Here is a 19,553-nt window from a genome sequence, read left to right as displayed (position 1 = left end):
TGTTCCAAAAGGCCTCACAGTTTCCTTTTGTCCCTTAATAAACACTCTGAACAATTTCAAGGAAACAGAGTCTCTTGGCAGGGTGCACAATGGAGGAGATGAACCTGAAAATTCTGGCTATAACCTGAAGCACATTTGCAGTTCTATCTCACTACACATTATCTGACACCAAAAGATACTCTGACAAGAGTCACTTGGAAGAAACCTTGAAACCAGTGGTTCACTACTTTAGTGGTTGTGTGGCATATTTTAAACAGCATCCCCCTGTCTAGAGAATTTCACCCACTATGAGGTCTACCTTTCCAAAGGGCCTGTGAAATCTACCCAGCATCCTTTGCAATGAGGTGATGGTAAATGGCAAACGTTTCTCAGTTTCACCGCTTTGTATCACTTGCCAATTTCCATGATGTAAATCCTCCTACTATGGCCCACTTCAAGTTACCAACAGTTTATAAACTAACCTATAACATCCCTGAAACTTAACCATCACCTCTCAAAGCTGGCTTCAGCCAGCTTCAACGTTTCACCGGATAGGCAGGTGACTCAGATTCCATAATCAGATGCACCTGCATGAAACACAATCTTTGAAGAGAAAACAGAAAAATACTGGAAGCAAGCTCCACAAGGAATCTATGCTTTTGAAGTTGGCAGAGGAACCATCTGTCTTGGAGTGTAGAAGGCGTAGTGGTTCCAGGGTCCCATCCCAGCACCTACAGTATGGGTTGCTATGTCTGCCCCACCTCCCTAGCAATGTGAGCAGGAGACATGAGGTGTGCTGGAGCATTGACTTCAGGGCCTCCAAGCCCACCTGGAGGTTTCTTATATTCTTCTTTAATAAATCCCTTTTGTGTTTTGACTGAATACAGTGAATTCTCTTATTTGCAAAAAAGAGCACTAGTTGATTCTGTTTGAGGCAGAGATCCATAATTGTAAGCAGAGTTAAATATTGCTTCCATTAAATCTGTCTTTAGAGTTTGTTATTTTCCTCATGGGAGTGAAAAATGCAGGTTTCATTTAATCCCACCACTTCCGATTCATAGAAGCGGTGGACAGAAACAACCTCAAATTCCAATTACACTGCAGCTCAGGATGTAGGAAGGGTACAGCTTTGTTGTGCAATGAGGCATCTAATGGGAGGCCCAAAAAAGACTTGGGGAGAGGGAAGAGTAATTCCCTCACCTCAGCACTGCCACGTCTCATTTTCACCTCCAAAGAGCAATAGGAATCATGTAGATTATCCACTATGCATATTTTGATGACCTCTCCCAAATAATTCCTCAAACTTTACCTTAGTTATTGTTCTAGTACTTTCTAGACCACTCACCTCTAAGAAACCTGAAACATTTGTTAAAAATTATTTCTGCCTTGCCAGATCTCCTAAATCAGAATCTCTGGGGATAAAGACTAGAAATTCACATTTTCAACTTTTGCTTAAAATTTTTGAGTATCTAACTTTCTTTTGATTTTGATTAACACCACAGAAAACGGCTCCTCTTTTTTTTTTTTTTTTTTTTTTTTTTGGCCATGCCACACAGCACATAGGATCTTAGTTCCCCTACCAGGGATCAAACCTGTGCCTCCTGCAGTGAAAATGTGGAGGTCTAACCATTGGACCACCAGAGAATTCCCAAAGGTCCCCTCCTTGAAAATATATACTTAAAAGTTTAACACAAAATCACAGGTATATAATACAACTTACATGTTTAAACGTGCAGGAATAACACTGTCATGAAATGTTTAATAAAAATTTAAGCCACAGTTTTAGGCCAATAAAATATTTTCCAAAATGCCTAGGGGATATGAAGAGAAGGTGAGAGAAAGGTAGACCATTTTGCTGAAAGTCATATCTTCCCCCACTTTCTCTCACATCCATAAACCTCCTGTGTCCCCAACATAAAGTTCTCTACAGAGCGCTCTGCCCAGGCAGTTTCTAAACACAGATATTTCTTACCATGTCTGGAAGGTATGGTGGAGTTTAAAATATTAATAGATAAGCTTGAAGGAGAGCTATTTATAAGACACCATGCTAAGCACTTTGAATTAGTTGTTTCGTTTCATCCTTACAACTTTTGTGCTGGAGGCATGATCATTATTGTCATTTTATAGATGAGGGAAGTGGATGTAAGCAAACTGTCCATGCTCGAACTGAGTTAGTGGCAGGGGCTAGACAAGAATGGTGGAAGTCTGACTCCAGAGTCTATACTCTTCAGGACTGGGCCACACTGACAGTACTTGACCAGGGTCAGATCAAAGACAGAGGAAGCAAATTCCGAGTGTTGCAAGGAAGCTGCCTGCCATATGCATAAGGACCTATCCAAAACCCAAGATTTGCAGAGAATCTCGGAGAGCTTTACAGGGGGCTGGGTTTCCTCTTTAGCTAGTGAGGTCTAGTGTGTGATGCATGGATGGTGGTAGTGACATGGACCACATCCACAGTCTGTGGCCTGAAGATTCACAAACTATATCTGTAAAAAGGCTACAGTTCTTACTACAGAGGATGGATTCTGTCATTGTCATCTGATCCTTTTACATTTTTATTAAAAACCAGCCAAAAAGGCACTTCCCCAGAGGCACAACTGATGCTGAAACTGAAGCTCCAATACTTTGGCCACCTGATGCGAAGAGTTGACTCATTTGAAAAGACCCTGATGCTGGAGAAGACTGAGGGCAGGAGGAGAAGGGGACAACAGAGGATGAGATGGTTGGATGATATCACTGACTCAATGGACATGAGTTTAAGTAAACTCTGAGAGATAGTGAAGGACAGGGAAGCCTGGCATGCTACAGTCCGTGGGGTTGCAAAGAGTCGGACGCGACTTAGCAACTGAACAACAACTAGTAGTTAAAACTTCTAGTTGAAAACGTTCAGCTTTCTAGTTGAAAACGTCTAGTAGTTAAAACTTCACCTTCCAGTGTAGGGGGTGTGGGTTCCATTCCTGGTCAGGGAGCAAAAGAATGCCTCAGGGCCAAAGAAACGAAACAAAAAACAGAAGAAATATTGTAACAAATTCAATAAAGACTTCAAAAATGGTCCACATAAAAAAAAAAAAAAAACACTTAAAAAAAACCTGCTAAGAGAATACCTTCTGGCGTTTCTGCTGGAAAGCATGGACCCAGGGTGTTTGCTGAAGGAGCCCTGACTCCATTCCACCTCCTCCACCATCTTGCTTTCTCAGGTTTCACAGGAGCTGAAGCCTTTTCCCTGAGACAGTGCAGCAGGGTCCTGGGCTCAAATCCTAACCTAGCATTCTAGGTCCGAACCCCGAGGATCTGTGACAACCTGGAGGGATCGGGTAGGGAGGAAGGTGGGAGGGAGGGGACACATGTATGCCTGTGGCCAATTCATGTTGCTATATGGCAGAGGCCATCACCATATTGCAAAGTAATTATCCTTTACTTAAAATAAGTAAATTACTTTTTTTAAAAAAACCTTAGGCCAGCTAGCTGACCTCTCTGAATTTCAGTTTTTTAATCTGTGAAAAGAAGATAAACATTCCTCACTCACAGGAATGATATGAGGAGTAAATGAAAACAGTATTTAACAAAGGTCCAGGCAGACTCAATGCTCAATACAGAGTAACTACTTAAACTGTCATAAAAGTCCACATCTCTTCCTAGATCATTTATGTATTAATTCCTCTATGCACACGTCCCTTCAGCAAACATTTCTGGCTGTGCGCTTTCGCTTTGTGTACACACGTATCGAACAGGACACTGATGGATGGGAGATGTGGGTGTGTGTTATCGGGCCCGGGCTCACATTCTCTGCAAAAGCAGTATCTGAAAGGTGCAGGCCGGGCACTGCCGTCTGCTTTCACAGAGACCTCAACCACAGGGCGAGGCCCAGGGATCCAGGGAACAGAGCTATCTCTTCCTCCATGCTCTTTATCTTTTCTCTAGAAACAGCAAGGGCATGGTTTCTTTTCACACCGGAATAAATGGGATGCAGAAAGTTTCCCTTCCGCTCACAGCCTCCCTACCCTCCCTCTGTCATCTGTGCATCAGCTGCCCAGCTCTCTGTGTCTTTCTGCATTGTGCTATCTCAAGACTGTTCATAACAGAAGGCAGAGAATCAAATCCGCGTCCAAAAGCCACACCAAAAGAATAAAACTCAGACAAAAGGCTGTGCCTATTCTGATGGGTGAGCACTGCCAGCCCCATCAGCTCAGGTAAGACTGAATGATGCCTTTCTAAAGAAATATTACATGGGTTGCATTTTCTGTCTTGCCCCCAGGGAAGAGATAGCTTTATTCCCCGGATCCCTGGGCCTCACTCTGTAGTTGAGGTCTCTGTGAAAGCAGACGGCAGTGCCCGGCCTGCACCTTTCAGATACTGCTTTTGCAGAGAACGTGAGCCCGGGCCGATAACACACACCCACATCTCCCATCCATCAGTGTCCTGTTGGATACGTGTATACCCAAAGCGAAAGCGCACAACCAGAAATATTTGCTGAAGGGACGTGTGCATAGAGGATTAATGCATAAATGATCTAGGAAGAGATGTGGATTTTTATGACAGTTTAAATAGCTACTCTGTATTGAGCATTTATTGGTTGGCACTTTTCATGAATTTTTGATGTTTATTCATAGAAATAAATGGACTGCTTGACCTTTCTGGATTTCCTGTTCAGTAACTAATCAAGAAATGAAGGAAAGCAAATACATAATTTCAAGCCCTCAGACCACTGGTTACAACTGCCAAAAACTGATAAGAAACCAACAGACTCTGTTCTTTAGCAAGCTGTTATGTGTACCATTTATTATGTCTATATACCTAGCTACCAGCTCCCTGCTTTCAAATCCATGGACTAGAGCAGGGTTTCTCAAACTCAGTATTATTGACGTTCAGGAAGGGTTAATTCTTGGTTGTGGAGAGCTGTCCTGTGTATTGTAGTGTGTGTGTGTTAGTCATTCAGTCAGGTCCGACTCTTTGCAACCCCATGGACTGTAGCCCGCCAGGCTCCTCTGTCCATGGAATTCTCCAGGCAAGAATAATGGAGTGGGTTGCCATTTCCTTCCCCAAAGGATCTTCCCAACCCAGAGACTGAACCCGGTTCTCCTGCATTGGCCCCCATGAACTAGATCCTACATGCTACAAGTAAGATTGAAGACCCCATGTGCCACAACTAAGACCAGGCACAGCTAAATAAATAAATATTTTTAAAAATAAATTAATAAATTTAAGCCACCACATTTAATGCTCATCCAGAAATTCTATGCACATGACCACACCTTTGGTTAGTGGTGTTCCTTTTGCTCCCCTTCCATTTGCTCCTCTCCAGGTGAAGAAGAGCTAAGCTGAGACAGCAGCTACTCAGACACCCGCAGTTGTAGGCCATTCAGGCCAGGCAATCACCTAGGAACACTGTCCCACACATGCAGAGTTGTTGAGTACACAGGAGCCCGTTTAATCTCACTGACCTTTAATGCAGATAAATGTACAAAGTAAAAATGAAGGGACTAGAAAGAAGCACTTCCAGAATTGTGGAGTACGAACCGAAACTGAGCAGGACCTTGCAGGACCTTCCTGGGTATAAGCCCCTCCATGTCCCTTACTTCTGGTTTGTAAAAAAGTTAATCTCCTCAGTTCTCCTCAAGTTCCGGAGAGCAGACTAAAACAGTTAATGATTAGAGGTGAGAAAATGCAGAAACAAAGGAAAAGCGATCAAGCAAGAAAAGCAATAATGTTCTGAACAACAGTTCATCAATGAAAACCAGTGGACAACCTTAACTACTTGTTGACCACAAACACACAGACCTTAGACTGGGGGGAACCAGATATTGATGATTAAATTTCTCAAAACATCACCCTGTTACCTTACCACTAGCCAATCAGAGTGTTCATGAGCTGACCCAGGCACCCAAGGATCCCACCCATAATGTTGCCTTTAAAAACCCATGTTTAAAAGCCCAAAACTAATACAATTATGTAAAATTTAAAAATAAAATAAAATTTAGAAAGGAAAAAAAATAAATAAATAAAAGCCATGAAGGAGTTTAAGTCCTTTGAACATTAGCTGCCCATTCCCCTTGCTTGGTGTCCTGCAAATAAATGCTATACTTTCTTTCACCACAGTCCTGTGTCAAAAAAATTGGCTTTGCTGCAAGTATTGGGCAAGCAAACCTCAGTTCAGTTTGGTAAAGAACCTCCGAAACGCCATTCCTCCATAAAAGCAACCAGAATACTGGCTTTAAAAAAAAAAAGTCAAAATTTTTTCAGATATAAATTAACTGAAGGCATGAAAAGATTCAAGGAGTATTAATTCAAAAAAGTGGCAGAATCTCAGTAAAAAGGGCAAACTTTGTGATGTTTGGCTTGTCCCATTATTGTCCTCTTTTGATTCAGAAAGTTGGCACCATTATTCACTGAACAAATAAATGTAGTTTGCTCTGGTTGATCAACTGGTTTATAACTTAGCTGACAATATCTATCAAATGGCAAAGCAATTTCACCATCCATAAACTCAGCTTTGACAGCTAAGTCTTTTACCCATAAGCAAACTGATAAAATAATTTTTTTCATGGCTTACTGGAGTTCATATATTATAGATCCTAAGAGATGACTTTAGGGCTTCCCTGGTAGCTCAGCTGGTAGCGAATCCGTATACAATGCAAAAGACCCCGGTTTGATTTCTGGGTCAGGAAGATCTGCTGGAGAAGGGATAGGCTACCCACTCCAGTAATCTTGGGCTTCCCTGGTGGCTTAGCTGGTAAAGAATCTGCCTGCAGTGTAGAAAACGTGGGTTCAATCCCTGGTCAGGAAGATCCCCTGGAGAAGGGAAGAGCTACCCACTCCAGTATTCTTGCCTGGAGAATTCCATGGACTGTATAGTCCATGGGGCTGCAAAGAGCTGGACACAACTGAGTGATTTTCAATTTCAAGAGATGACTTTAATAAGGAGAGAATCTGAGAGCTTAAGGTACACGATATATACTGAATTCTTCATGAGTTGTTCATATGCTATCATTATCACTATCTTCACTATAAAACATGTCCATGAGCTTTTAACTGGGCCTCTACCACTGAGCTTAGAATTATAAAATAACAGTAGTAGAGGAAGCAACAAATAACCCTTCACTGTAACTTCCACTCCTGCTGAGATGTAACTCCTCCATCAGAATGAAAAACGAAAAGTTAAATTGCCTAGAACTGTTAGTGTTTCAAGACTTTTCACACTTTTTTTTCTAATTCTTTTTTGCCAAGAGTCTAAGTCCTTTGCACATCATCTCTGACGACATTGGTTGCCATGGTTTTCTAGCTTTCACTACTCCTAGAAATAAACAACCCATTAGGTTTATGTCATTGTTCATTTGTCTCTTTGTATAAAACACATAGGTGATTTATAGCTTGGAAATCAGCACTAGGTACCTCAAGTGTCCTCGAGCAAAACCTGGCACCAAAATGGTCTAACAATATATATAATAGCATGACTTCTGTTTAGCAGACCTCTCTTTATGAAAAGGTAATTATTATTTTGAATTAGTATGTCAAGTTTTCATGCTTCTAGAGTTACTAAAGACAGTTTATTTCTTCTGTCTTTTGTACATTCTCAGTATTATCTTCTGTCCAAGCCCCTTTTTCTAAGAAAACATTAAAATAAAAATTAGCCTAAGTTGTTTCCAAAAGAATCACAAATTCCAAAGTTATAGACTCCAAATGAATTTTTGAGATATTTTATAAAAAAATATATTTACTTGAAAGCAAAATACATCATCATCTGGGCATTCTTTCTGGAGGTTCTAAACTGTTTAGGGGCTTGCCTGGTGGCTCAGAGGTAACAAATCCACATGCCAATTGTAGGAGATGCAGGTTCAATCCCTGTGTCAGGAAGATCCCCTGGAGAAGGAAATGACAACCCACTCCAGTATTCTTGCCTGGGAAATCCCATGGACAGAGGAGCCTGGTGGGCTACAGTCCGTGGAGTCACAAAAAGAGCTGGACAAGACTCAGCGACTGAACAACAACAACAAACTGTTTTTACTCATGAAACTTCTGAAACCTAATACACAGGGGGTTTCCCCACACCAACCAATTCTCTAACTCTCCAGAACCAACTGGGTGTCTCCAATCCAATTCTGACCCTAACTACCCAGAGTTAGCACAGACCCCACAGGCTAAGAGCTCAGTCACACACGACTGAGATGCCAGTCCTGGGCCTCCCAAACTTTTGATTGACCGCCTATAAAACCAGGTTCCCATGACCTCCTCCTTAGGTTTGATGATTTTCTAGAGTGATTCACAGATCTCAGGAAAAGTTTACTTACTGGCTTACTCTAAAAAACACAACTGAGAAACAGCCAAATGAAGGAGATGCATAGGGCGAAGTGTAGGGTGGGCAGCACAGAGCTTCCAGGCCTCTCCTAGTGTGCCCTCCTCCCAGCACCTCCATGAGTTCACTGACCTAGAAGCTCTCCGATCTCTGCGTCTTAGGAGTTTTTCTGGAGGATTAGGTAAGTAGGCATGATTAAACATTAGCTATTAATGATTAATTCAATTTACAGTCTTTCCCAGAGGTCAGGAGATAAGGATGAAAGCTCCAACCCTCTAATCATGTGCTGGTCTTTCTGGAAACCAGCCCCCATCCTGAAGATACCTAGGTGCCCCCAGCTACCAGGCATCTCGTTAACATGCAAAGAGACACCTTATCACCCCAGAGATTCTGAGGGTCTTCGAAGCTCTTGTGTCAGGAACTATGGACTAAGGCCGAATATTATAATAACAATGCTCCTATTATCTCAGGAAATAACAAGAGTTTTAAGAACTCTGTGTCAGGAACTGTGTACAAAGACAAAGTATATATTTCTCCTTCTATCACAGTATCACAGAGGCACACGAATTCTTTCAAGTCACGAAGAGAAATTGGTGGGTGCAAACCTTCCAAATGACCTCAGACCCATCAGTCAAGGACCCAAAGAGAACTCAATCTGAAAGAATATAAAGAGCTTCATCCCCACCAGGAGAAAAATTTATAATCTCCTAACCTAGATACCATATTGAAAAGCAGAGATATTACTTTGCCAATAAAGGTCCATCTAGTCAAGGCTATGGTTTTTCCAGTGGTCATGTATGGATGTGAGAGTTGGACTGTGAAGAAAGCTGAACGCTGAAGAATTGATGCTTTTGAACTGTGGTGTTGGAGAAGACTCTTGAGACACCCTTGGACTTCAAGGAGATCCAACCAGTTCTTTCTAAAGGAGATCGGTCCTGGGTATTCTTCGGAAGGAATGATGCTAAAGCTGAAACTCCAGTACTTTGGCCACCTCATGCGAAGAGTTGACTCATTGGAAAAGACTCTGATGCTGGGAGGGATTGGGGGCAGGAGGAGAAGGGGACAACAGAGGATGAGATGGCTGGATGGCATCACTGACTCTATGGATGTGAGTTTGAGTGAACTCCGGGAGTTGGTGATGGACAGGGAGGCCTGGCGTGCTGCAGTTCGTGGGGTCACAAAGAGTCAGACATGACTGAGCAACTGAACTGAACTGAACTTATGAGACCAGGTCCTATTTCCTATGGAAATTATCTTTGAATCTCCAGAACCATGATCATGTTCCCTTTTGATGTCATGGAGAACTGCTACCTAAAATCTTGATGCTGGGACTTGCCATCCATCCACTCTGCCAGGCCCTCACCATCTCCAGCTTAGTTGAATCTTGGCATGCAATACTTACCAGTAACTTGGGGCAGAGATCCTGTCTTATCCATTCTTCTACTGTCAGCATGTACCACAAAGCCCAGGGCACAGGAAGCTCTTAATTGTGTTGAAATATGTGGAACTAAAACATTTGTTGAATGAGCAATGTACGCACAGGTCTGCAAACATAGTAACTTAAATGTAGCTAAAGGGAGATACTTAAGGAAATAGGCCAACATGCCCATCCTAGGCTAAACTCAGTGAGCCTCGCAGAAAGAAGGATATCAGATCAAAGGAGAGAGGCCAAGAGAACCTTCAGGAAGGTCAGATAGGCCCACACCACTGGTTAATAATCCTGGTAACACCGAAAAGCCAAGATCACACATTAAGGTCAATTGCCTTCCCTACTGGCTCTGAGACACAGACTGGATATCCAATGTACCCTGAATCAGTTTATTCTTTTTTTTTTTCTCATTTTATGATATTCTTTATCAGTTTATTCTTTGATTCAACATTCAACAAGGTCACTTACAAAGCCTCTACCTGAGAGACACGAGCAAACCGAAGGCCTTCCAGAGGCGGCAGAGATCCTTTGGTGATGCACGTAGGTAGCCATAACACCAACTCCAAAGGGTATGATCATAAGAGGGAGGTAAATAAAGCTTCACTTGATGAGAGACCTGTTAATAAGCATATGATTATTACCAGATAAATTCTTTCTCACTTAAGACTTTTCTTTCTTAATATGTACACACCCATTAGAAAGGGATTATGAAGTGAAGCCCAGACTGGTCCCTCTGCTTACAACACGGCCCCTCCCTGCCCCTTCTCTCTCTCTCTCTCTCTCTCTCTCTTTTTTTTTAATTTTGTTGTTGTTGTTCAGTCATTTAGTCCTGTCTGACTCTTTGCAACCCCATGGTGTGCAGCATGCCAGGCTTCCCTGTCCTTCACTGTCTCCTGAAGTTTACTCAAACTCATGCCCATTGAGTTGGTGATGCCATCCAACCGTTTCATCCTGTCACCCTCTTCCCCTCCTGCCCTCAGTCTTTCCCAGCATCAAGATCTTTTCCAGTGAGTTGGCTCTTCACATCAGGTGGCAAAAGTATTGGAGCTTCAGCATCAGTCCCTCCAATGAATATTCAGGGTTGATTTCCTTTAGGATTGACTCATTTGATCCTCTTTCTGTCCAAGGGACATTTAAGAGTCTTCTCCAGCACCACAGTTTTGAAAACACCAATTCTTTAGCACTCTGCCTTCTTTATGGTCCAACTCTCACAGCCATACATGCTACTGGAAAAACCACGGCTTTGACTAGACAGACTTTTGTTAAGCAAGCGATGTCTCTGCTTTTTAATATGCTGTCTAGGTTTGTCATAGCTTGTCTTCCAAGGAGCAAGCATCTTTTAATTTCACGACTGCAGTCACTGTCCACAGTGATTTGTTTTATATAATTTTATAATTTTATAACTTTACTTATTTTCAGTTATGCTGGGCCTTTGCTGCTGCTTGAGGGCTTTCTCTAGTTGAGACAGGTGGGAGCTGTTCTTCACTGTGATGCATGAGCTTCTCATTGTCTTGGCTTCTCTTGCTGCAGAGCACAGGCTAGGCTTTACCTGCAAGAGCTTCACTGGTCACATCTTGCAGGCTTAGCTGCCCCATGGCATTTGAAATCTTCCTGGACCAACAATCAAACCCACATCTCCTGCATTGGCAAGCAGATTCTTCTCCACTGGACCACCAGGGAAGTCCCCCATCTCTTAAGTCTGTTCATCTTCAGGTCTCAACCTAGAAGTCAGTTCCTCTAAAACAACTTCTTTGCTCCTTCCAATGTCCCTGCTACATGTTTCGAGACACAAAGGACTTATCAGAGCACTTATTATATTGCCTCCTAATTATTTGCTTAATTTTCTGTCCCTTTAATTAGATTAAATTCCATGAATACAGAACTGCTCTGGGCCAGGCTACCCTGTATGTCTGCTCAGGGTCTGTTGCATAGTAGGCATGCATCAAACTTTTGTATGGATTTATCAATCAGCCAACATAGCACATTTCAAGAGCCTTAGCAAAAATCAAAGTGGAATAACACTAAGTAGTCAACCTGCTCATCCATCTAACTGGACATGAGAATAGATCAATGCAAATTTTCCCAACCAAATATGTAATTCACAACTAAAGACCCCACCCTCATTGTGGAAAGAGGTTCACTTGTACTAGCAATGAGTCATGGAGGAAACGGAAGCAGAGAGAGCATTTGAAAAAAAATTATCCAACATTTGATTATTCATACCATGAGTTTTCCCACTGCCACAATAGAACCACTAACAAAGGAAGACCAGAAACCATGCCCTAAATTTCCTCTCCTGCCTTCTGGGAGCCCTGAGAACTGACGATAGCCAGAAGAAGAATGAGGAATAAAGGGAGTGAATAATCCCAGAGCTTCAGCTTTCAGTTGTCACGCACTCAGTTTCTGACAAAGGATCAGAGTCATGCCCAAGGCTTGAACAACCCTGAACAGCCAGTGTTCATGGTTCTGTATCCCCAGTCCTGGACCTCCTGCTCAGGAAGCTTCCCCATCCAGCCTCTCCACCTAAGAACCAGGCTACCAGGGGAGGCCAGGTCCACCCATCAGCATCACTGAGTGTCAAACAAACTTGGACACTGCTGAATGTGACTGTGAGCAGTCATGTTACCAGTGGGATGCAAAAAGCAAGCCGTGCTGCACTTTTCAATGGAAATGCTCCCATTTGATCTGTATCTGTACAGATTGCTTTTTCTACAAGCCTGTCACTGCATGTGATGCCTCTATTACAAACACAGCTTCTGGCACCATGGACAAGACTGAATCCCTGCCCAAAATCAAAACGTGCCAAAGCAGATCAAAATATGAAGCAGTGCTTAAGTTGAGGTAGAGAGCAATTCACAGCACAGCCGTCTAACTTAACTCTTTCTTGGCTTCCCCAGTTAGTTTCCAGTTGGATTGTGGCAACCTAATTGGATGCCACATCACCACCCTCCTCCCTGCTCCTCAAAGCCATTAGCACCACCTAGCATCACCAGGTTCTACTACATCATACGATGCTAGGATTTTAGCAGCAAGGCAATGGAAACACAACAGGACATCGTGCATTTCCAAACAGAGCCCAGGGAAAGCATCACTCCACTGACAAATGCTTGCTTTTGGGCGCGCCCAGCTCTCCCCAGGTGGTTCACATGCACACCCAGTTGGAGAGTGGCAATTTCCAGTCTAGAGCAGCTGCTCCACTGAGCCTCCCTGAGAAGGCTTTCTCAGCGAAAAGCCAATTTTTTATGGCAATGCCCACAGATTAATAAAGCATGGGCAAAGAGACAGCCCTTCAAATAATTGGCCTTCCTATTGCAGATCCTGGGAAGTCATGCCTGATACAAGATTGCCTGCAAATCTGGCTCCTTTATCCAACACAGTTGTGAGCAAATTAGGTCTTCTGTTATAAATTCCAAGTGCCTTTCAAAAAGCACAGGTGAGCAACACAGCACAGAGTAGCTTCTCCCAGTTCTTATCAGAATGCAAATGTGCTTCTCCCTCTGCCCAGGAAGAACCAGGAGGGGTGGCCATAAAGTCCTCAATTTAAATGAATCCACATGGCGGGGGTGGGGGGCGGTGAGAACAAGGGCTGATGTTGGAGCTTCTTGAATCCATATTTGAGGAGGTATGAGAAAAAGGACAGATAGCAGATCTTGTTGGGATTGATTCCTGCAGCTCTATAAAGAATAATGTGTTTCTTATTATAAAAGTAATTCATGTTCACTGTAGGAATAAAGACAAGCGTGGTAGAAAGATGGATCAGCAATAATCCACTCTGAAAGCAAGCACAGTTAAGATTTTAATGCAGTTCCTCCCTTCCATGCTTCTGTGTGTGTATATGTTTGTTGTTGTGAATACTATAACTATTACATTTACTTTTGAAACTGCTATATAAATGTTTTTGTACATTTTTTCAAATGATCACAGATATGGGCACTAAAAATAGGTAACATTTACTGAGCCAGGAACCGTGCTATAGTATCTCCTGTTAAAAGGGAAACTGAGGCAAGAGCAAACACTTTCAGAGTTGAGCAAAAATCTGTTTAAGTCCAGCAGCGCCAATCTGAAGGTGGTGAGGAGCACTCCACTCACAAGAGTTAGGGGAGAGACTTACACAGAGAAAGTGCAGAAGCAAAGTAAGAAAACTGTGACTGGCTATAGCTTAAAGTCTAGCTGGCTGTTTTGATTGGCTGCTGTTAGCTTTAGTAATGCTGAGGCATTTACAGGCTTAGACTTTGGTTTGCTCCCATAGGTGCAGGTCAACCTAATGATCTCCTTGTTTAATTAATTTAGCATTCTGTTACTCTTCACAAGGACTCTGAGTTAGATACTTTCACGTTTTACCCTTTTATAAATGAGGAAACAGAAATAGCAAGATAAGCTGTGATGTCTCTTTTCTTCTCCTCCTCCTTCCCTTACATCAGCCTCATCGAGAGCGAGAAGACAGCTTCATGTATCTCATCACTCTACAACTAGCTGGACCAGCTCTGAGAGAACAAGGCACCAGGCAGATCCTCCAGAGCCACCTCTGCCTGGGCACAGACCTCCGGTTCCCAATCACGGCCCCCTGACGCTTTCCTGTCCCACTTTCCCCTGGTGTTGGACCAGGACTCAGTTGCACTAATACAGGAGATACAGAGCACCATTTTCTGTGCAGTGTTCCCTCTGTAGCATTTCGAAGTCACAGCTCATGGCCTCTGCTGCAGTCTTGCTGGGACCAGACATCAAATTCACCATCTTTTCTCTTCTTTGTACGGCCTCATTAAACAAGGGGCTGAATCTCATTCTCTCTTGCTTTTCACCTCTTGCTTCGAATTCTTTTTCTTCCATTTCTCTTCACTTTCACACCATCTCCATTACTGCTTGTGTCCCTGCACGATAACACTTGTTCCCTTTTCGTCTCTTGTTCCCTTTGTTGGCTGAACCTCTCCCTGAGCCCATTCCCACCTCCTCCATCAGCATGTGAGCGCTCGGCTTCATGTTCTGGTAGAGAAGTCTCCTTTCTTTTGTGCCTGAACTGGCATGCTCATTCAAGGCTGCTCCTGGCATATAAAGGAGTTAATGGCACTGAAGCTGACAAGTCCCTGCTCTGTGTAATAAAGAGATGCTGGGAAGTGATCCCATCTGAAGAACCCGCTAGCTGCTGCCACACACAAGCACACATTCCCGACTTGCCACTCATCTGCACTCTTCCTCCGTGATCTCCAGCTCTCACCACCTCCTCACAGGACCAAAACCAGCACGGTGTTGTTTGTGCTAAAGGGTCTTTCCTCAAGCCTCTCAGTGCACATCTGGCTCCCCGGCAGTTACACCTCATGAGTGCAGATACAGGTAATGAGCACAAAAAGGTTACAGTCTACCCTCCACATACCATCTGGAGGCAGCTCTGCTTAGCTATCTGACAAAGGCTGGGGTGTTCCGGAGACACTTCACTGCAATGCAACCTGCTACCTAGAAACCAGGCTGTCTAATTTCACTTGTCACCAATAACTCAGGTTGAGGAATCAGAACAATGCGAATAGTTTAGGGTGAGGTGGGCGAGACGGGGGTGGACGGTGGTGGCGGCGGAGAGAGTCTGAAATGCAATTCATTTGACTTCTTGGCTGGCTCTCCAGCAAGACTGTTGGGAGCACTTGTTTTTCAGTTTGGTTACATTTTTTTACCACTACAGTGTCCTCAGCACCTCCTGTCTCTTCTCCGTGCCCTGAGTGCCCCCTAGTTTTCACATGCACACACACATACACACATACACACACTCTCTCATACATATACATGAGAATATATACCCAAGATTCTAAGGCTTTTGAAGTGTACTTACTGAGAAGAATCAAGTGCTGTTTGCAACAGGTCTTTTTGTGTGTGCTTGTTTTTTTTTTTAATTTTTATTATAATAGAAAATAGAGAAGAAAATTAACAATATCATTATCATGAGGATAAATCCCTACTTATCTGCCAAGGCCTGACCACTGAACATCTCCCCAGAGGACTGGCCAACCCCGTGGGCCTGGTCCCCACTTGCTGCTTGCTGCTACAGGGTCCCAAGCTGTGGGCAATGTCACCTGAAAATAATAAATGATCCAAGATTGAGTGCTGTGGATTTGTTTTCTAGAAATATATCCAATCCTGTTGTCATTAGTCCCTCAGTCATGTCCGACTCTTTGTGACCAGATAGACTATAGCCCACCAGGCTCCTCTGTCCATGGGGATTCTCCAGGCAAGAATACTGGAGTGGGTTGTCATGCCCTCCTCCAGGGGATCCTCCCGATCCAGGGACCAAACCCACATCTCCTACACTGGCAGGCGGGTTCTTTACCACTGAGCCATCGGTGAAACTTTTGGCTCCAATCCTAACCTGTCCTCCAACAGGGACACTGGGGAGCTGTTTCACAGATATCAGTGCTGCCCTGAAGCATAGAGAGACTCCCATGTGGATACATAAGATCAAAATCCTTTGATCTTTCCGTCAGCACAGCCTCACTCAAGGCTAAATGATAGTGGTGTGCCTCTGTTTGGCATGGAGCTGGGAAAGAGTTTGCATGATTTTCTCGAGGATGATGGAAATATGCAAAAATATGTCAGGACACAAATATCTTACTTAAGACTGAGTGCACAGGATTAAGGCAAAGTCTACAGAGAAATCCAAAGAATCACTGACTTGGGACGATCTCAGACAGGTAAGAGTGAGAAGCAAGGTTTTAAATAGCTGCTGCCAGCTATAAAAGTAAGTGAACTGTAAATCCTTCTGACTGGAGCTTTCCTAAAACAGCAGAGACGGATATACTCCTGAAATCCTAATGCAGGGAAAGTCATTCAAATAAATACTTCTTAAGGTAATCGATGCATTAAGAGGAAGCATTTGCAGACTAAAAGCCACATAACACACGGAGGTTGCATCCTGACAGGATAGTTGTTAAAAGAATCCATTTGCAGATTCCAATACTCAGGGTCAGTAATTTCTCAGAAAAAGGTTAATGGAAACAAAACAGAATTCGGGGCACATTCTCCCAAACAGTGGGCAGAAATATAAGCAAAGATATACCTTTAGCATAGCATCCGGCTATAGAATGCAAAATTATTTTGCAACATTCTATCCAGTAGGATATGCAAGCAATACAGTGGAGACCTGAGAAAGATTAGATGTAGGGGGACATGTGTATGATTGGATAGATGGGATAAATGACCGCTGGTCACATCCAGCCTGAGGTTGTAATGATTCCATGTTTGAAGGTACAGGGTCTGCGTGTGAATAAAGCAAGCAGTGACTGGATGGAGCTAAAAGACTTTTCTCAAATCAGCTTCCAGCCCCAGAAGCTGCTCTGAAAAGTTTATAAATATGTCACAGACTCACAGATTACAGAAAGTTGACCAAGAATAAAGCCATAAAACCTTAAATCTGTGGTCTAACCTTCCTTCCTGGAAAGAGGGAAACCTCATCGGACAGCAGTATTTTTAAATGGTTGGGACAGCAGAAGTCTGGCTTGGGTTTTAGGATCTGAAGCAGCAATGTCCTTGGGACATTGCAGACAGAGTAAGAGAAAGAGCAAGCTAGAGAAGATGTGCAGAGTCTAGGAACATGAACAGGACCCAGGAGCCTCATACAAGAGGTCTGAAACTAGGATGTATGTGTAAACATGAGGCTGGAGGAATTCCTTCTAGAAAGGGATGTCAAAGCTATTCCAGTTCAAACCACTTTTGAAAACTACACTGCTACGATTAACAGACCACCCAGATAACCACATGAGTCAGCCATGGCTAGTACTGTGTGTCCTTTGCCCGAGACTGGTGCATGGCTCAGGCTGGTTGTAGATGGCTTTCAGAGAGGACTCTCTCCAGACTCAGAGCTAAGTGTTCTTCATATAACACGTGATTTCATCTTCACAGCAAGCCTCCATCCTTAGCAAACCCCTCAGTTAGAGAAATAATATTTATGGAGGATTGGTGGATTAGAAATTATATCCTTCAGCTAAACTAAATCAGAAAGCTACACAACAGGTATGGGAGTACCTGGTGTTACCCTCCCTCTGGGATCTCCAGCTCCTTCACTGAACAGCACTGACCACCACCTGACACGAGATGACTTGCAGTCATGTTAAAAGTATCGATGTGGGCTTCCCTGGTGGCTCAGTGGTGAAGAATTCACCTGCTGATGCAGAAGACACGGGTTCAATCCCTGCTGCGGGAAGATCCCACACGCCTCAGAACAACTAAGCCCATGTGCCCCAACTATTGAGCCAGTGCCCTGCAACATGAGAAGTCACCACAATGAGAAGTCTAGAGAGCAGCCCCTGCTCAGCACAACTAGAGAAAAGTCCACGCAGCAACACAGAGCCAGCACAGCCAAAGATAAAAAAATAAGTAAAGAAAATTATTTTTAAGTATTAATGTGCTTAAGGTAAGAATGGTATGTATTATGTGACATAGCATCCTCCTCCTGAATCCCCAAGTAACATAATTTCAGATCTTAGCATCATTATGTGTGTGGGTATGCTTAGTCTCTAAGTTGTGTCGGACTCTGCAACCGCATGGACTGTAGCCCACCAGGCTCCTCTGTCCATGGAATTCTCCAGGCAAGAATACTGGAGTGGGTTGCCATTTCCTCCTCCAGGATTCTTCCCAACCCAGGGATTGAACACTCATCTCCTGTGTCTTCTGCATTGGCAGGCAGATTCTTTACCACTGGGCTACCTGGGAAGCTCCAGAATATTCATTATACCTCAGAATTATTATAACTCTCCTAGCACTTGTCATGTTCTTATGTCATAGACACTGGATTATGCAACTGATCCTGTCTTCCTACTAGCATTAGCTGCTAGGAAGCTCCCGGTCAGATGTGTGAACCAAGTCAGGACATGCTATTTCTCTAGGTTCATTTCATTCTTTCCTGCTCCACTTTAAAATTGTTATGTTTTATCTTTTTTATCCTATAAAATTTTGTACGTTGTTAAAAACCCTTTATGTACAAGAGCATTTTGTATAAAATAAACATACACACACCCACGTGCATATGTACAGATCTAAAAGTACCACAGTTAAATTGTAAAAACAGTGGAGGTACTAAGGGCTTCATGTAGATATAATTGAAATTAGTGAAATTCCTGTCCCCATTAAAAGTTATTTCTTATTAAAATTTATAAGTAATCCACTTTTCCTGGTTCACATTTTTATTGCGGAAATCCATTTTCCACTTGCCAGAAACCTGAATTTCTTTAGTCTTCACGGAAAAACCAAGCATTCTGATTTGTATGGAACAACTTCTCCATCTATTGGCACAATTTAATACTGCAAATACTATCTTGGAATGAAGTGCTCCCTTGCTATCCTATGGAAACTTCTCTGCCACTAAGAACCTCAAAAAAGCTTCCACCGTCAATAATTAAGTATATCTCCCTAGCTTTAAGCTCTCTGCTTTTAGGAGCTATTAAACTTGACATTGAATTCATGGCACTATCACTGGACTGAGAGCTTTCCTGGATCACAATCCCACCTCCTAAAGGAAGTCAAGCCAGATTTTCCAAAATAAAATATAAAGGAATGAAGAAGTATCATGCATAGACTTCATCTAAACCAATATAGGATATGATCATTTTTTTAAAAAAATCATAGTTTAAAGGCCGAGTGAAATATGGGACATAACATGTCAATTCTCATTTGTTATAGTTTATAAGTGACAAAACACATGGGCATCCAAAAGGGCCCATCACCTGGAGCCTATTATACAGAGTGAAGTAAGCCAGAAAGAAAAACACCAATACAGTATACTAACGCATATATATGGAATTTAGAAAGATGGTAATGACAACCCTGTATGTGAGACAGCAAAAGAGACACAGATGTATAGAACAGTCTTTTGGACTCTGT

The 19,553-nt window shown here is 42.9% G+C and overlaps 1 long non-coding RNA gene across 1 annotated transcript in view; it reads right to left on the bottom strand.

The window, feature by feature from the left end:
* LOC129649868 (uncharacterized) overlaps nucleotides 1-19,553 on the bottom strand; it is a 102,693-nt gene that overhangs the window by 69,142 nt on the left and 13,998 nt on the right. Inside the window, exon 2 of the long non-coding RNA XR_008713319.1 lies at nucleotides 10,178-10,314. This is a non-coding gene — a long non-coding RNA (uncharacterized LOC129649868). The remainder of the gene's footprint in view (nucleotides 1-10,177; nucleotides 10,315-19,553) is intronic.

The sequence above is a fragment of the Bubalus kerabau genome, chromosome 4, assembly GCF_029407905.1.
Source record: "Bubalus kerabau isolate K-KA32 ecotype Philippines breed swamp buffalo chromosome 4, PCC_UOA_SB_1v2, whole genome shotgun sequence".
NCBI lineage: Eukaryota > Metazoa > Chordata > Mammalia > Artiodactyla > Bovidae > Bubalus > Bubalus kerabau.
This window is presented reverse-complemented; position numbering and strand designations above follow the sequence as displayed.